Raw genomic sequence first — 18,720 nt, 5'->3', positions numbered from 1 at the left:
TAAAGAAATACTTATTTTAGCACATTTGCACACAGATAGATAAATTGGTAGATCAACGCACATGAACTTGCCTTCGTACACGCACGTGCAAGTGCATAAATTTCTAAATGACGGCACAGGTGCTTATTTTATATATTCCATTACCAGTATAGGCGTGCGTGTAGGTGCTTATTTCGTAAATTCTCGTGCAGATGCGGAAATTGGAATGTGAATACGGAGGTGCTTATTTTTGTTTCTGTGCTTTTAGATGCACAGATTTATTTCAACAGCCTTCATAGTTGTTTGTGTTTTTTTCGTAAGTGTTTTATAATAGAGGAAATATTTTACTCTTAAAGTATAATAACAAACAGGCAAAAATAGTATAGTGAACATCACCTACAATGCGAGAATAAACCATAGAAAAAAGCAATTGGGTAATTTTATTTAAACGAGAAGAAAGAGAACACAACATTCGGTGTCTTTTGTAACGTTTTTTTTCTCGTTTTTCATATCACATTTTCCATTGTAAGAAACAGCTATAGCATTGGTTTCCAGGTGAGATTACCCCGCCTTTAAAACAAATGGTTGGAATACAAATCAAATTTTTAAAACTGAATATCACATCGTTATCGACACAGTTTTTTTTACCAGCTTGGAATATGAAACGTTTCGTTCCTGTTTTGTTGTTATAAGTCAAATGTATTAATCTTTGTGTTTAATAATATTTAGTAAGAAATACGGTTATTTCTGTTGTTTATCGCATATGAAACATTAAACTAACTATGCTAAAGGAAATGGTATTAATTACATCAGCTGGTAAAGAATTACATTTTAGTATTAATGTATGTCTAACAGTAAGACACACCATTCTTTTTGTCCACCAGATTTTCATTTGAGACCATGTATTAGATGACCTGACAGGTTTTGTTATGAACCGAAAAAACGTGTTTATTTTATATATCATTGTTAATCAAATACGATTCACATTTAGTATCGAAAGGAAGCCGGCTGTGTTTTAACCTTAACCTAAAACATACAGAACAGTAAAAGAGGTACATGTACTTACTTTAAGTGTTTCAATTTATTTTATAACCACTATTTCAAGTTTCATAACTGTAAACACATTTGCAAGTGTTGTAGTGCTAGACTTGACTAACAATTGTTCAAATTGTAATACTCAAAGAAATCAGGACAAATCGTCGCATTTTTTTTATAAACAAATCACTACACGTCATTCATTATTCGCACTTGTTGATAAACTCAACAACACTGAATGAATATTTTATCTCAACACATAGCCAATATCACTTCTCAGATTACTGGTTTTGTTCTCCGATCAACTGGAGGTCAATATTACACCTTAAGCGACTGCCTATTGATATTCTAACATATGGAAGGTATAATCAAATCATAAGTAAATGTTGTTTTGTTGTTGTTGTTATAACGGTTAGAAGTGAACACTACACCTTAAGCGTCTAACTATTGATATTCTAACATATGGAAGGTACTATCAAATCATAAGTAAATGTTTTTTGTTGTTGTTGTTATAACAGTTGAAGGTGAAAATTACATCTTAGGCGACTGAAAATTGTTATTTTAAAATGAGGAAGTCACCACCGCATCGTAAGTAACTAATTTTTTTTTATTTAACACTAAGAAGTTTTTAAGTGACTGATGTTTATAAAAATAAGGAAACTGGAGTAAGATTTGTAATGTACGTTTTATTGAGACACAAAGAGAACTGACCGACAAAACGACCTTCAGGTTTTGGTAACTTTTCTTTAACAGACCTGTCATGACGTCAAGGAAATAAAAATTGCTACGGGGCAGAGTTTTTTTCACTTTCAAATCTCACTTAAGGATATATTAGGACTACTATATTAACTAACTTAGGAAAAGAGTGGACGTTTGAAGCACGGGACATGAACTTCCCACAGCAACCGAACAACAAACAACAGAAAACACCTTTCTACTCTACTGTTCATGGTTTTCACTTACTGCTTTATTAAATCAAAGGGTGAACAGAAAATCAACCAATAAAGTGCAGAACGAAGAGAAATCCTAATTTCTGACCAATCCTGGCTTTAATAATTGTACATAAGGATAACAACGATTTTGCAATGTTGGAATTATTTTGTTAAATATATTGTCAGATTTAATATTATCTTTCTGAATTTCATTTCTAGGTTTTTTATGCTTGAAAGTTTGTTTAAGAAATTTAGAAAACTATGTAAACAAAGAAGAAATTGTGGCAGTTTAAAATATAAAAATTTTAACAAACGAAACTTAAAAATTGATCTACTTGAATAAAACGTAAATATACATAAGTGACATCTCTTGGAACGTACAGTTACATAATGCATTTGATTGTACTGAATTTATGTCTCCCTAGATAAATTATTGTGTATATGTGCACATGAAAATGGTTTTAAATGAAACAATTTAGGGTGTGAGTGCACATAGAAGTTGTGTCTAATGGAATAAATGAAATAGAACACTTAAACAAATTTATTTTACTGGTTTTCTGAGGTGTGTTTATTTCTTCATCGCTTTAACTATACATGTACATAACTGTATGCTTTTTCAACTATATATATAAATATACATATATATCTTGACAGTGTATTTTGTTTTCTACAGCATTTGTTTGTGTAAAAGTTACGTCTTTGGATAACATATCTCCTGAAAATGAAACATCAGAAACCGTCAGTGTAGAAAATGGAATGGAAATGATCACAATATCTGATGAAATGAACCAGTCGGTAACAAGTCCAGATAAGGAGAAAGAACCAGAACGTGGGGAATGGAATGGAAAACTGGACTTTGTTTTAAGTTCTATAAACTACGCTGTCGGTCTTGGCAACGTATGGCGATTTCCATACTTGTGTTATGAAAATGGTGGAGGTATGTGTCTTGTGGTTTAATCCAACAAAATATGCATGAAACCTTTACCTTACTAAATGTTAAATCGATGGTTCTAATGGACTATATGTTGTTGTTTGTTATTTAGGGGCATTTTTGTTTCCCTACCTCATCTGTTTAGTCTTGTGTGCTGTTCCTCTATTCTTCCTGGAAGTGGCCATTGGTCAGTACCTCAGTGTTGGTGGTATCGGGGTCTGGAATTTGATTTCTATCTGTAAAGGTAGCTATTGTTGTTTACTTCTAGTGCCTTAGTATTTTTCACCTTTTCCGGATATATATAACTCATACTTGTGTCTCAAATATGTCAACAGTTCTTACATTATGTAATCTATACTTTCACTAGGAATTGGCTTTGCTTCAATGACCATCGTTTGTCTCAATAATATCTACTACGTGGTGATAATAGCTTGAACTTTATTCTACTTCGTGTTCTCAATGACGTCACAACTGCCTTGGGAATCGTGTGGTAATTGGTGGAACACAAAATACTGCATGAAAGAGGGAACCAACATTACGAATCTCAATATTACAGCCACCGAAGCAAAATCACCTGTAACCGAATTCTGGGAGTAGGTTTAATTTTTTATTTTTCAGATGAATCTATTATTTTCGATCAATAAATATAAGTCGTATTTGGATCTAGTGTTCTCAAAATATTGTTTTCTATGTATATATACACATATATATATTACAATGGGAGTACAATTAAATAACTATTTTCTATCAACATAATGTTATTATTTATTCATTTTCCACATTTGTACACTGGTTTTTAGTCCAGTTAACTGTTTACCAGTAATTTATATTTTCTACTTTAATTTATGAAAATTATATTGTCGATAGTCCAAGATGTATAACTTGTCCAGCTACAAGTTATGAATTTTCAACATTTATTTTAAGATATACCACTGTGTAAAATGATAATATGATTTATTTATTAACTTATAACATAGGTGGTTTAAGTATGTAGGACAAACAACTAATCCTTTACATTTAAGTTTCAATCTGAGGGTCGCGGGTTCGCGCCCGAGTCGCGCTAAACATGCTCGCCTTCCTAGCCGTAGGGGCGTTATAAAGTGACGGTCAATCCCACTTTCGTTGGTAAAAGAGTAGCCCAAGAGTTGGCGGTGGGTGGTGATGATTAGCTGCCTTCCCTCTAGTCTTATACTGCTAAATTAGGGACGGCTAGCACAGATAGTCCTCGAGTAGCTTTGTGCGAAATTCTAAAACAAAACAAAAGCAGACTTACAATGCAAGAAACAGATATCTCAGTGTGTAACTTTGTGCTTAATAGCTACTGACAAAGTTAAAGGTAAAAAAATTGATTACTTTAGATAATTTGTATGAGAATGTAAGATACTTCTTTTAGCAGATATGTTAACAGCTAAAATTAATAATAATAGAAGTTTTTTTACATAAATGATAGAAAATTTAAATATTTGTAAAATAATTGTTAAATTTTGAATTCAAACATCTTTCTATTAAAAGTTTAATTTTAAATTTGATTAAATTTTGTTTAATATCATTTTTTAAATAAAAGAGTGGAGGTTGGAAGTTTTAACTTTTAGAATTTTTAGGATGCTTTTAAGGTTGTATCTGAATATTAAGCATAACTGCCTTCTCACAGTTGGCTGCAGCCCTATGAAAGGCAGTAGGAGTTGAGATATTACGTTTGTAAGCACTCAAATTCTAACCCTTAAATGATTTTACATACCTGCTGACTAGTCTGACATCAGTGTCTGGATTTTATCTGACAACATAATGTAATGACCACTTACATTATTCGTTGTGACTCATGGTTGAGAAATAAGATTGATAACTCAAAATAACTGTTTAATTTTAATTCTGTTATAATGTTTGTTATACGTATATTGTGTGGAGATTGGTTAAAATACAAGCACATCATTCAAAGTCATTATACGTAAAAAGGTAATTGTTCTAGGGGAAGTACACTTCCTCCAAAGGTACATATGTTTTAATTAGGGAAGTTTAGAAATAGTGTTTCAAAATTATTTTGCATGTGAGTCACTATTCTCACAAACTACCATTGCCTTTGTTTCTCTTCCTTTTCACAATATGAGATTAGTGATTTCAGTACAATATGTGTCAGTGTGTAGAATTCTGTTCAAAACAGATGATGCTTACTGCAGCTACATCTAGGAATAGGCTTAACTAACAATGACTGTAATAATAATGGAGACCTTATGTGCCAGTTTATGGTGCACCATGTACCTTATGAGAATTTTACCCAGTTAACCTTGTTATTGTTAATCTAGTAAGATAAATTTTAGGACATATATTTCTAGGTATAATTGTTTTTTAAATAACCTTCCTTGTTTCTATTATTGGCTTGAAAGGTACTTATAATACCATAGTAGACAGTTTTATCATTTAATACTCAAAAATTAAAAATTATGAAACCCTAACTGAAGTTGGTTAAATAGTATATTTCAATAATACAGTATTTATTACTCTTTTGAAGGCGTCGAACATTACAAATTACTTCAGGAATACATGACTTGGGAGGTGTAAACATGGAACTGAGTTTGTGTTTGTTACTTGCTTGGTTTCTGGTTTATTTGGTCATCTGGAAAGGTCTACAGAGTAGTGGCAAGGTGAGATTTAAACTAAAATAAAACTTGAAAACAAAAGAAAAAGGAAGGATTGTATAAAACAGTGTTACAGTGATCACAAGGAAAGATAATCAAATGACATAAAAAACCATTACAGTAACCATAAGAAAACATCACCTAATGACATGAAACACCATTACAGTAGTCATAAGGAAACATCACCTAATGACATAAAACACCATTACAGTAATCATAAGGAAACATTACCTAATGACATAAAACATCATTACAGTAATCATAAGAAAACATCACCTTTTATTTAATCCAATAATATTTAATGTTTCTAGCAATAATTATTTCATATCTTTGGACTGTTTTACTTTATTATTTGTTTATTGTTTACAGATTATTAAGGTGTCAGCAGTCACTCCATACGTCATTCTAATCGTTCTTTTTATTCGTGGAGTGACGTTAGAGGGCGCTGGAGATGGACTACTCTTTTACATCACACCACAATTTGACAAACTTTTCGATCCCAAGGTTCGTTTATGATATTGTTATTACATTCATACACTAATGTTATTGTTATTACATTCATACACTAATGTTATTGTTATTATATTCATATACTAATGTTATTGTTATTACATTCATACACTAATGTTATTGTTATTATATTCATATACTAATGTTATTGTTATTACATTCATACACTAATGTTATTGTTATTATATTCATATACTAATGTTATTGTTATTGTATTCATATACTAATGTTATTGTTATTGTATTCATATACTAATGTTATTGTTATTATATTCATATACTAATGTTATTGTTATTATATTCATATACTAATGTTATTGTTATTGTATTCATATACTAATGTTATTGTTATTGTATTCATATACTAATGTTATTGTTATTATATTCATATACTAATGTTATTGTTATTGTATTCATATACTAATGTCATTGTCATTGTATTCATATACTAATGTTATTGTTATTGTATTCATATACTAATGTCATTGTCGTTATATTCATATACTAATGTTATTGTTATTGTATTCATATATAAATGTTCTTGTCATTATATTAATATACTAATGTTATTGTCATTATATTAATATACTAATGTTATTATTATTACATTCATATACGATATAAACACTAGTAAATATTAATGTTAGATGTTAAAGGTTGTTGGACATTTTAATGACCCTGACGCTGAAGACAAACACTAACAACCAGGCTGGGCAACAAATAAAACTTCCCATCTAATGAAGCTATAGTTTACGTCTTTAGTGAAAACAGTGCCATTGTTAATCAGTAACTGTCAAGCGACTTTTTTTTTTTCGTTTATTTGCTATCAAGTTTTAATACTAGTTAATAATTCGTTAATCAAAACGAAACGAAACTAAATTAGTGTTAAATTTAAATTTTCTCACAAGTGAACTCTGTGTAATCAGTATTAATTTAGTATATTAATGTTATTAGGTCTGGGTGACAGCAGGAACACAAGTATTTTTTACATTTGGTATTGGTTTCGGTTCCGTCGTAACTCTTGGAAGCTACAACAAGTTTAGCCACAACTTCTTTCGGTAACAAAAGCAAACAATTTTTTTAAAAAAAATGTTTTCTTATGTTTTAATTTAATTAATTAACAATGATGTGCACAAAAATGTTCAATGTAATAATTCACCGTACTCTGTATTCGTTATTCTTTCAGTGTTTCTGTTTCCATGGGTATTATTGTACACTTTGAACACATTCATTATTGTTTCTATATCTTTATTTCTAGAGACGGATATATTCTTTGTCTTGTTAACCCTGCTACCAGCATATTTGCTGGTAGTGTGATATTTTCCGTCCTCGGACACATGGCATACTTGAAAGGCGACGGGACTGAAGTTGCTGACGTTGTGAAGTCCGGTAAGATAATTCAGTCTTCTTGTGCTTCAGTTGTTTATATAAACACTAAAAAATTCTGTTTCTGTACAAAATCAACGTGTAACAGAATATTTCAGAACAAACTTTATTAATATATATATATTTTTTTAATCTTGGTTCTAAAACATTTAAAATGAAACGTCTATTGTTAAGTTACAGTGTATCAACATCTTAATATACACTAAGTATTATCAGACAGTGACCTGCTGTGTTATTTTCAGAGTACAAACACGGTCTTTGTTTAGATATAATCTAACACGGTGTATTTTCTTCAGGTCCAGGGTTGGCATTTCTCACCTATCCTGAAGTTGTTTTACAGTTGCCACCTCCACCTCTATGGGCAACTGTATTCTTCTTCATGCTGCTAATCCTCGGCATAAACAGTCAGGTGAGCAGATAATATGTTTATGTGTTAATGTACGTCAACATTGTGAAATATTCAGGGATTAAACACTGTCTTTTCGTTTTTGTTTTAAATTTATACGTTTCTGTTATCGTTTGCTTGGTGGGAGTTTTAACGTCTTGTGCGTGGTTCAACGCATGAAATCTCCTTGGAAGTGAAATAAACACATTCAGCATTTTTAAAACGCGAGCAACGTTAACGTGCGGGTGTTATTTAGTAAGCCCGTTACATTTTACCCAATTACACATTTCAACAAAGAACAAGAGATATACGAGAGAACCGATAGGTATGGGGAAAACAATTAGCAAGTTGCGACTGTTTTTGGGGATTTAGAAATTCTGCCAATCCCTCAATGAACGTAAGGCTAGTACGTGAAATTTGTAAAACTTGTAGTTGATGAAATGAAAGGATATCATTGTCATTAATTACACTGACAACCTGAGTAGCAACAGGAGCTAACGGTAGAAGCTATGAACTGTTTCACCCATGACTCCCATATATTATTCCCTGGTGTGCGTGTAACACACAGAAACTTATGACTTAAAACGTCCTCTCACGCAAGATGAAGTATTACGTTATCAAACTAAATAATAACACGTGTGATTGAAACTTTATTATATAAAACATTAATTCATTAAATATATATACAAGGCTGACCGAAATCTTAAGGCCAATGAACATAAGGAAAAATATGCATTTTGCGTTGTTAGACAAAACCACTTATTTGAGTAGAGCTTCAAAAGATGAAAATAAGAAAAGGGAAAATAAAAATAAAAAACATTTTAGCATTTAATAGGGAAAATGTGAACACTATGAAATTAACCTAAATACTAGCTGATCAAAAGTTTAAGACCATACCAGAAAGAAGTCCCAAACAGGGTAGGAAATGCCCAACAAGAGGTCTCATTAGTGAGTTGTACGGCCATCATTGCGAATAACTGCAAACACTCGCTTTGGCATGGTCGATATAAGATTTCGCAGAAGGCTGGCTGGTATATTATTCCAAGTGGTGAAGATGGCTTGACAAAGATCATGCACTGTTTGGAATTGACGTCCATTTCCATAGACTTCCCTTGCCATCCACCCCGAAATGTTATCAATGGATGGTCAAAAAAAATCACGTTATTCGCCATGAAAAAGTCCTTTGTCCTGCGGGCATTGTAGATTGCAGCGTTGTTCTGCTGAAAGATCCAGTTATTTTCACACAAGCGGGAACCTTCAGTCAACAAGGATGCTCTCGCCAACATGCCAATGTAGCTAGCTGCTCTTTGACGCCCATGAATAGTCTGAGTTCTATTGTTCCATGGAAGGAGAAAGTACCTCAGATCATGATGGAACCTCCTCCACTGTGTCGTGTAGAAAATATCTCCGGTGTGATATCCTTATCGTGCCAGTAACGTTGTAAGCCGTCTGAACCGTCCAGGTTAACTTTTTCTCATTGGAAAACAAAACTTTCTCACTTTTCTATGCCCTGTGTTTGGTGCTTCTCAGCAAAGTTTAACCAAGCTGTTTCGTGGTGTGGAAGGAGGCGTGGCCTTTGAAGACGTTTACGATTTTTAAAGCCTTTTTCTCGTAGATGCCGTCTTATTGTTCTTGAGCTACATTCTATGTCCGTAAGGGCCTTAATCTGGTTCGACGATCGGCTGTTGTCTTGCCGGACAACCCGTCGAATCCTCCTACTCAACGACGGCGATATATTTTGGGCTGACCACTTGAAATTCTGTTTCGTATCCCTCAGGATCTTTAAGAAATTTGCAACAGCAGTTTTACTCGCCCAGTCTCACCAGCAATGGCATGTTGAGAGAAACCTTAATTTTGCAGCTCGAGAATGCTGCCACGTTCAAACTCTGTCAACTTTTTCGCCTTTGCCATGTTTGTACCCAATGTTACACAGGAGATGAGAGTGGAAGATGTTGACAATGCTAATGGTTGAACACAAATGACTAAATTTCGTTACGTGTTTACCGATTAACGCTTTGTTTCAGTTCGGTCTTAAACTTTTGATCAACTGGTATTTAGGATAATTTCATAGTGTTCACATTTTCCCTATTGAATGCTAAAAAGGTTTTTATTTTCATTTTCCCTTTTCTTATTGTCTTCTTTCGAAGCTTTACTCAAATAAGTGGTTGAGTCTAACAACGCAAAATGCATATTTTCTCTTTTTGTTCATTGATCTTAAGATTTTGGTTAGCAGTGTACATATACAATTTATATAGATCTGTCTAACTATGTTATTAAATTACTTTGATCTGTATGTTATGACAACATGTGTACTGATATTGGTCAGTTTTTGTTTTTCAGTTCTGTACCGTGGAATCGTTTATCACGGGAATCGTGGATGAATGGCCGTCTCTTTTGAGACCGCGAAGAAAAGCATTTACGATAGGAATTGTCGTCATCTTATACACGTTAGGCCTACCAATGGTCACTAAGGTATGTACCATAATGTTAAACAAAATCAATAAACGAGTAAAAGGAAGCTATCATTATGGTAGATGTTTCATTTGTCCGTCAAAAAAAAAAATGTTCCTCCTTCAGTAATGATGTCATAATTAATGGCGTCAATGATGATAACAGTAAGGTACTGCTGTAGAGAGAGATGTTAGTTCCTGTAGAAAGATATATATAACTGTCTGATGATGACCGAAGAAGGTCGAAACGTTGTTCGCTCTTCTATGTAAAATATTTTTCAACCCAAATGAGAGTGTTTTGCATATAAATGTCTCAGTTTGTTATGTAATGATGGGTCTGTAGTACATGACGTCTAATGATGATGTGTAGCACATGATGTCAAATGTTTAGTGTTTAGTATGTAATGTCTAATGATGATGTGTAGTGCATGATGTCTGATGTTGGGTGTGTAGTACGTGATCTAATGATGATGTGTATTGCATGATGTCTGATGTTGGGTGTGTAGTACGTGATCTAATGATGATGTGTAGTGCATGATGTCTGATGTTGGGTGTGTAGTACGTGATCTAATGATGATGTGTAGTGCATGATGTCTGATGTTAGGTGTGTAGTAGGTGATCTAATGATGATGTGTAGTGCATAACGTCTGATGTTGGGTGTGTAGTACGTGATCTAATGATGATGTGTAGTGCATGATGTCTGATGTTGGGTGTGTAGTACGTGATCTAATGATGATGTGTATTGCATGATGTCTGATGATGATGTGTAGTGCATGATGTCTGATGTTGGGTGTGTAGTACGTGATCTAATGATGATGTGTAGTGCATGATGTCTGATGTTGGGTGTGTAGTACGTGATCTAATGATGATGTGTAATTGCATGATGTCTGATGTTGGGTGTGTAGTACGTGATCTAATGATGATGTGTAGTGCATGATGTCTAATGATGATGTGTATTGCATGATGTCTGATGATGATGTGTAGTGCATGATGTCTGATGTTGGGTGTGTAGTACGTGATCTAATGATGATGTGTAGTGCATGATGTCTGATGTTGGGTGTGTAGTACGTGATCTAATGATGATGTGTATTGCATGATGTCTGATGTTGGGTGTGTAGTACGTGATCTAATGATGATGTGTAGTGCATGATGTCTAATGATGATGTGTATTGCATGATGTCTGATGATGATGTGTAGTGCATGATGTCTGATGTTGGGTGTGTAGTACGTGATCTAATGATGATGTGTAGTACATGACGTCTAATGATGATGTGTAGCACATGATGTCAAATGTTTAGTGTTTAGTATGTAATGTCTAATGATGATGTGTAGTGCATAACGTCTGATGTTGGGTGTGTAGTACGTGATCTAATGATGATGTGTAGTGCATGATGTCTGATGTTGGGTGTGTAGTACGTGATCTAATGATGATGTGTAGTGCATAACATGAACGTCTGATGTTGGGTGTGTAGTACGTGATCTAATGATGATGTGTAGTGCATGATGTCTGATGTTGGGTGTGTAGTACGTGATCTAATGATGATGTGTAGTGCATAACGTCTGATGTTGGGTGTGTAGTACGTGATCTAATGATGATGTGTAGTGCATAACGTCTGATGTTGGGTGTGTAGTACGTGATCTAATGATGATGTGTAGTGCATAACGTCTGATGTTGCCGGTGTGTAGTACGTGATCTAATGATGATGTGTAGTGCATGATGTCCGATGTTGGGTGTGTAGTACGTGATCCAATGATGATGTGTAGTGCATGATGTCCGATGTTGACGTGTAGTACGTGATCTCTGATGATGATGTGTAGTGCATGATGTCTGATGTTGAGTGTGTAGTACGTGATCTAATGATGATGTGTAGTGCATGATGTCTGATGTTGGGTGTAGTACGTGATCTAATGATGATGTGTAGTGCATGATGTCTGATGTTGGGTGTGTAGTACGTGATCTAATGATGATGTGTAGTGCATGATGTCTGATGTTGGGTGTGTAGTACGTGATCTAATGATGATGTGTAGTGCATGACGTCTGATGTTGGGTGTGTAGTACGTGATCTAATGATGATGTGTAGTGCATGATGTCTGATGTTGGGTGTAGTACGTGATCTAATGATGATGTGTAGTGCATGATGTCCGATGTTGGGTGTGTAGTACGTGATCCAATGATGATGTGTAGTGCATAACGTCTGATGTTGGGTGTGTAGTACGTGATCTAATGATGATGTGTAGTGCATGATGTCTGATGTTGGGTGTGTAGTACGTGATCTAATGATGATGTGTAGTGCATAACGTCTGATGTTGGGTGTGTAGTACGTGATCTAATGATGATGTGTAGTGCATGATGTCTGATGTTGGGTGTGTAGTACGTGATCTAATGATGATGTGTAGTGCATGATGTCTGATGTTGGGTGTGTAGTACGTGATCTAATGATGATGTGTAGTGCATGATGTCTGATGTTGGGTGTGTAGTACGTGATCTAATGATGATGTGTAGTGCATGATGTCTGATGTTGGGTGTGTAGTACGTGATCTAATGATGATGTGTAGTGCATAACGTCTGATGTTGGGTGTGTAGTACGTGATCTAATGATGATGTGTAGTGCATGATGTCTGATGATGATGTGTATTGCATGATGTCTCATGATAATGTGTAATGCATGAAGACTTATGTTGGGTGTGTAGTGCATGATGTCTAATATTGGGTGGGTAGTCTAAAACAAATCTTATTCACTGTAAAAATGACGTAATAAATAAAACTTACCATAAGCACAACTCCCAATACTATTATATTTATTCAGTAACGTTCCACTTCTGATATATCTGTTTATTTCTGTGGCTTTACCATGGTGTTATCTTGTATCTAGAATATAGAAACTGTAACTTGTAATAAAATATATTTAATAAAAAACGAAACTGTTAATAAATAATTCTGATTGGATTTCTTTAAACTGATCGTATTATTCACTAAAATAATCTTTTTACTTTTCAGGGGGGCATGTACATATTTCAACTGATGGATTATTATTCTGCCAGTGGAATGACTCTACTGTTCACTGTTTTCTTTCAAACTATAGCTATTACATGGGTTTATGGTAAGTTTCAAATTCATGTCCTGCATTATTTCTTACGTCACTTCCCACTTCTTATATATCTGTTTATTTATATGTTGTTATTCTGTTCCATAGAATGTGATGATGTATTTTACGTATGTTAATTCTAGGAGGAGCTGTTGTACAATAAACAAGTTAATCTTGAAGGGTGGTATCTTATTATATGCAGGTTAACCCTAGAACATGCTGTTGTACTATATGCAACTTACCCCTAAAATATGTTGTTGTATTATTCTCAAGTTAATCTAGAACGCGCTGTTGTGCTATATGCAAGTTGCCCCTCAATGGTGATGTTGCATTATTCTGAAGTTAACCCCAGAATGTGTTGTTGTACTATGTGCAAGCTCTCCCTAAAGATGATGATATATTATTCTCAAGTTAACCGTAGAAGATTGTGTCTTACTCAAGTTTCACTTTAGAGATGATAGTTAATTATTCATTACATTTAATCCTTGTATTATTGTACTCAAAAGTCAATAGTTTTTAACAACTTAATTTTTTCTTCGCTTCACTTTTTCTAGTTTGTTTTTTTAACTTTATCACCACAAAGGATCAGATTCGCTATTCATCCTTTAAATTACCTTCTTACTTTTTGTTTTGGTTTTTAAATTTGCGAAGGTTACATAAGGACTGTCTGCGCTAGCATCACTAATATAGTAGTATAAGATTAGAGAGAGGCAGCTAGGTGTCACCACTCGCCGTCAACTCTTGGGATACTCTTTTACCAACGAATGGTGGGATTAATCATAACTTTATAATGCCTTCATGGCTTAAAGGGCGAGCATGTTTCGTTTTACGTGGATTCGGATCCGCGACCCTCAGTTTACGAGTCGAGCGCCCTAACCACCAGGGGCCTTTTTTGTTTTTAATCTTTTGTGGGATTTTCAGTTGTTTTCATTATAAACTTGAACTATTAATTAACAAATATACATTTAATTTGTAGATTTCAGGTTTTATGTCAAGTGTTTTTTTACGTGAAGGTAACAACAAGTAAAACAATAAATTTGTTAAAATATTAATAACAATAAATTATTGCAGGTGTAAAAAGGTTGTCTAGCAACATTGAAGAGATGACAGGATATCGGCCTAACTGGTACTTCCTCGCTACCTGGGTTTTTGTCTCTCCAGCCGTTTGTTTGGTAAGTTTGATACCCATATATTACCAATAACAGTATAACATTGGAATTAGTGGATTATATCAGCACGCGATTATTGGTATGTTAATGGTGAGTTCAGGTTTGGTCTCAAGAAACGTTCTCACCTAAATGCCACAGACTCCTTTCCAAGAAGAAGAGGACGAAATTCGACCGAAAATCCAACTGTAGTAATGGAAATTTAAGGATAGATTTCCATGATTGTTGAATCGAACTCTGATATCGGAGTTTGTTTGTGGCACTTTCAAGGGTTCAAAAGGCACAATCCTTTGAAACCTTACACAAGAAGCTTTGTTTGTTTGTTTTGAAATTCGCACAAAGCTACTCGAGGGCTATCTGTGCTAGCCGTTCCTAATTTAGTAGTGTAAGACTAGAGGGAAGGCAGCTAGTCATCACCACCCACCGCCAACTCTTGGGCTACTCTTTTACGAACGAATAGTGGGATTGATCGTCACATTATACACCCCCACGGCTGGGAGGGCGAGCATGTTTAGCGCAACGAGGGCGCGAACCCGCGACCCTCGGATTACGAGTCGCACGCCTTACGCGCTAGGCCATGCCGGGCCTCACAAGAAGCTAGCAGGATCAAAGGTGTATGCTCCAGCTACACATGACCAAAGGAATGAGCACCTCATGGGAAATGTGTTCGGATTGTGTAATTTAGTAATGTTGCACCAAAATGATTCAAAGTACAGAACTCAAACCATTCATATGTTTCTGATATAAACATTAATGTTTTATGTGTTAAATATGGCACCGTTCATTGAAAATTAAATTTAGTTTTAACAATCGCAATTTTAGTATTACATTTAAAGCATTTATCAATAAGTATATAATCAGGATCTTGACATACTGAAAGTCCTGTTCATGTTGAGCACACAATACTTTTATTTATAATTACGTGATAAAGAAATTATGGCTACACATAACACAATTATTTTTATAATTGTGTAAATCTTGAATACACAAAGTGTTGGCCCGATATGGTCAGGTGGTTAAGGTAATCGACTCGTAATCTGAGGGTCGTGGGTTCGAATTCTCGTCACACCAAATATGTTCGTCCTTTCAGCCGTGGGGACGTTATAAAGTAACGGTCAATTCCATTATTCGTTTGTAAAAGAGAAGCTCGTGAGTTGGCGGAGGGTGATGATGACTAGCTGCCTTCCCTGAAGTCTTACACTGCTAAATTAGGGACGGCTAGCACATATACACCTCATGTAGCTTTGCACGAAACTCAAAACAAACTAAACCCAAAGTGTGATTTTTTTATTGATTTTTGTTTGAGGTGTCATTCAATAGATGGCGAAACATTTCATGAGTCTCAATCGCCACTTCTGATATTGAGAACTAGTTGTATTTCAGCAAAACAGATTGCATAATAGTATTAATTGTTTCGGCCACTGACATTGACACAAACAGCCACGCCATATCTCAGTTACGGTAAACTGTATTGACCCTCACCTTTGGTGGAGTTATAAAAGTATTTAAGGATAATGGAGGACCTGGATTTGTACATTTGTTCACTGTAAGTAACGAAATGAACTTTGAACCTTCAGCAAGTGAGAATACTATATGTTAATTGTGATAACAGATCATTTTTCTCAGTTACTCGATAAAACTGGCATTATGTAAACTCAGTTACATTTCTCACAGGATCAAAAACATATAAATAAATACCTTATCTATACCGTAGCTAATATATATATATATACACACAAATGATGTTCAATTTTATTTCAGTTTCATTCAGAGAACCAGAGAATGTTTTTTTCTAATTCTAAATACATATTTCCTTCAGGGAATATTCCTGTTTTCAGTTATGAGATACAAGCCTTTGGTGTATGCAGAGACTTACGTTTATCCTTGGTGGGGAGAACTCTTAGGCTGGGGGATAGCCTTGGCTTCCATGGTATGGATTCCATCCTATGCTGTTTATTTCATGCTGGTAACACCAGGTTCTCTGAAGGACGTGAGTTGCTTTTCGTCTTTATCAAAAGTAAAATTTTAAATATTATTGATAAATTATTTATACTGAAACTTATTATCATGTTTTCCTTCAGTACATAATCATATTACTAACACTAGATCCTCCTTTAGTATATGATCATATTGTAGTAGATTTTCAACACTTATATTGACTATAGAGACAGTCTCAAAGTTGACAAATAAAATATTACTAAGATACACCAGTTTCTTTACGTATAAATATCATTTATGTTAATATTTCCAGGTATAATATTTATGATGATAAATGAGGTTAATATTCAGATTAGGAAGTTATACCTCAACTATTGAATTCGTTTTTTTTTTCATTTCAGCGGCTGATTGCTGGCATAACTCCTACACTTCAACCTTCCAAGAAATAAACAAAGGCACTTGGTGAAGATTTCGAGCTTCCCAAAACTCAAACGAATCAACTGTCAAACATTGAAATTATACGTTGACAATCCAAGAAATACTTTACATTTAAATGTTAAAAAGTCTATGTGATCATATTACTAACACTAGATTCATAGACTTTTTAACATTTAAATGTGAAGTATTTCTTGGATTGTCAACGCATAATTGATCTAGTGACTAGATACTTGTTTAGTACGTGATCTTATTACTAACACTTGATTTTTGTTTGGTATATGATAATATTTTAACACTAGGTCTTCCATTAATTCATGATTATATTACTAACACCAGATCTTCCTTTAGAAAATGACAATATTACTAACACCAGGTCTTCTTTCAGTACATGATTATATTACTAAATCTAGATTTTCTTTTAGTACATAATCGTATTTTAACACTAGGCTTCCTTTAGTACACCATCGTATTACTAACACTAGTTCTTACATTAGTGCATCACCGTGTTAGTAACACTAGATCATCCTTTATTACATCATTATATTACTAACACTAAAGAATCCTTTAATACATGATCATATTACCCACACCTGGTCTTTCTTTAGTACATCATCACATTACAAACACAAGGCCTTCCTTTACTACATGATCATATCACTAACACAAGGTATTCCTTTAGTACGTGGTCATATTTCCAACACTAGATCTTCCTTTAGTACGTGACCATATTATTAACAATAGATCTTTAGTACCTGACCATATTACGAACACTAGATCTTCCTTTAGTACGTGACCATATTATTAACAATAGATCTTTAGTACCTGACCATATTACGAACACTAGGTCTTCTTTTGCTACATGATCATATTATTAACACTAGATCTTAGTTTATTACATGATCATATTATTAACACTAGATCTTAGTTTATTACATTATCATATTACTCATACTAGATCTTACTTTAGTACATGATCATATTACTAACATCTGATCTTCTTTTAGTACATGATCGTATTACTAACACTAGGTCTTTTTTTATTACATGATCATATTACTCATGCTAGATCTTACTTTAGTACATGATCATATTACTAACACTTGATCTTCTTTTAGTGCATGATCGTATTACTAACACTAGGTCTTTCTTTACTACATGATCATATTACTAACACTAGATGTTCAGTGGGTGATCATATTTTTAAAGCTAAATCTCCCTTTAGTACTTGATCACATTATTAAAACTAGGTCTTCCTTTATTACATGGTCACATTACAAAGAATAAATCTTTCTTTACTACGTGATTATATTATTAACAGCTGGCTTTCATTTAGTACATGTACATATTTTTAATACTCGGTCCTCCATTTGTGCATGATAATATTCCTTACTACACATCTATAGTACGTGATCATATTACTAATACCAAACCTTCCTTTACTGCATGGTCATATTACTAACACTAGATCTTACTTTAGTTCATGGTGATATCACTACACTGGATCTTCTTTTAGTACAGCATCATATTATTAGCATTAGATCTTCCTGTAATACATGATCATATTAGTAACAATATGTCTTCCATACGTTTCTGATCATATTCGTAACACTAGATCTTCCTTTAGTGTTTAATCATATCATTAACACTAGGTCTACCTTTTGTACCTGATCATATTCGTAACACTAGATCTTCTTTTAGTACATGGTCACATTACTAACACTACAACTTCCTTTACTGCATTCTCATGTTACTAACACTAGATCTTCCTTCAGTACATCATCATATGACTAACAGTAGGTTTACCTTTAGTACTTCATCATATTACTCACACTAAATGTACTCTTGTATATGA

At 34.0% G+C, this 18,720-nt stretch overlaps 1 long non-coding RNA gene and 1 pseudogene across 2 annotated transcripts in view; one reads left to right on the top strand and one right to left on the bottom strand.

Annotated features, from left to right (window-relative positions):
- The window catches only part of LOC143243413 (uncharacterized), a 140,576-nt gene that overhangs the window by 22,220 nt on the left and 99,636 nt on the right, over positions 1-18,720 (bottom strand). The gene's annotated exons all lie outside the window — the stretch shown is intronic.
- LOC143243229 (sodium- and chloride-dependent GABA transporter 1-like) lies at positions 1,581-16,939 on the top strand (annotated as a pseudogene). Its single transcript, XR_013024240.1, has 14 exons — positions 1,581-1,602; positions 2,620-2,883; positions 2,990-3,121; positions 3,245-3,470; positions 5,384-5,516; positions 5,880-6,014; positions 6,974-7,077; positions 7,278-7,408; positions 7,702-7,814; positions 10,131-10,262; positions 13,239-13,341; positions 14,398-14,498; positions 16,312-16,482; positions 16,832-16,939. The product of XR_013024240.1 is annotated as a sodium- and chloride-dependent GABA transporter 1-like (transcript).

This window comes from Tachypleus tridentatus, unplaced genomic scaffold (assembly GCF_004210375.1).
Source record: "Tachypleus tridentatus isolate NWPU-2018 unplaced genomic scaffold, ASM421037v1 Hic_cluster_2, whole genome shotgun sequence".
NCBI lineage: Eukaryota > Metazoa > Arthropoda > Merostomata > Xiphosura > Limulidae > Tachypleus > Tachypleus tridentatus.
The sequence above is the reverse complement of the archived record's forward strand: the minus strand, read 5'-3'. Positions and strand labels throughout refer to the sequence as shown.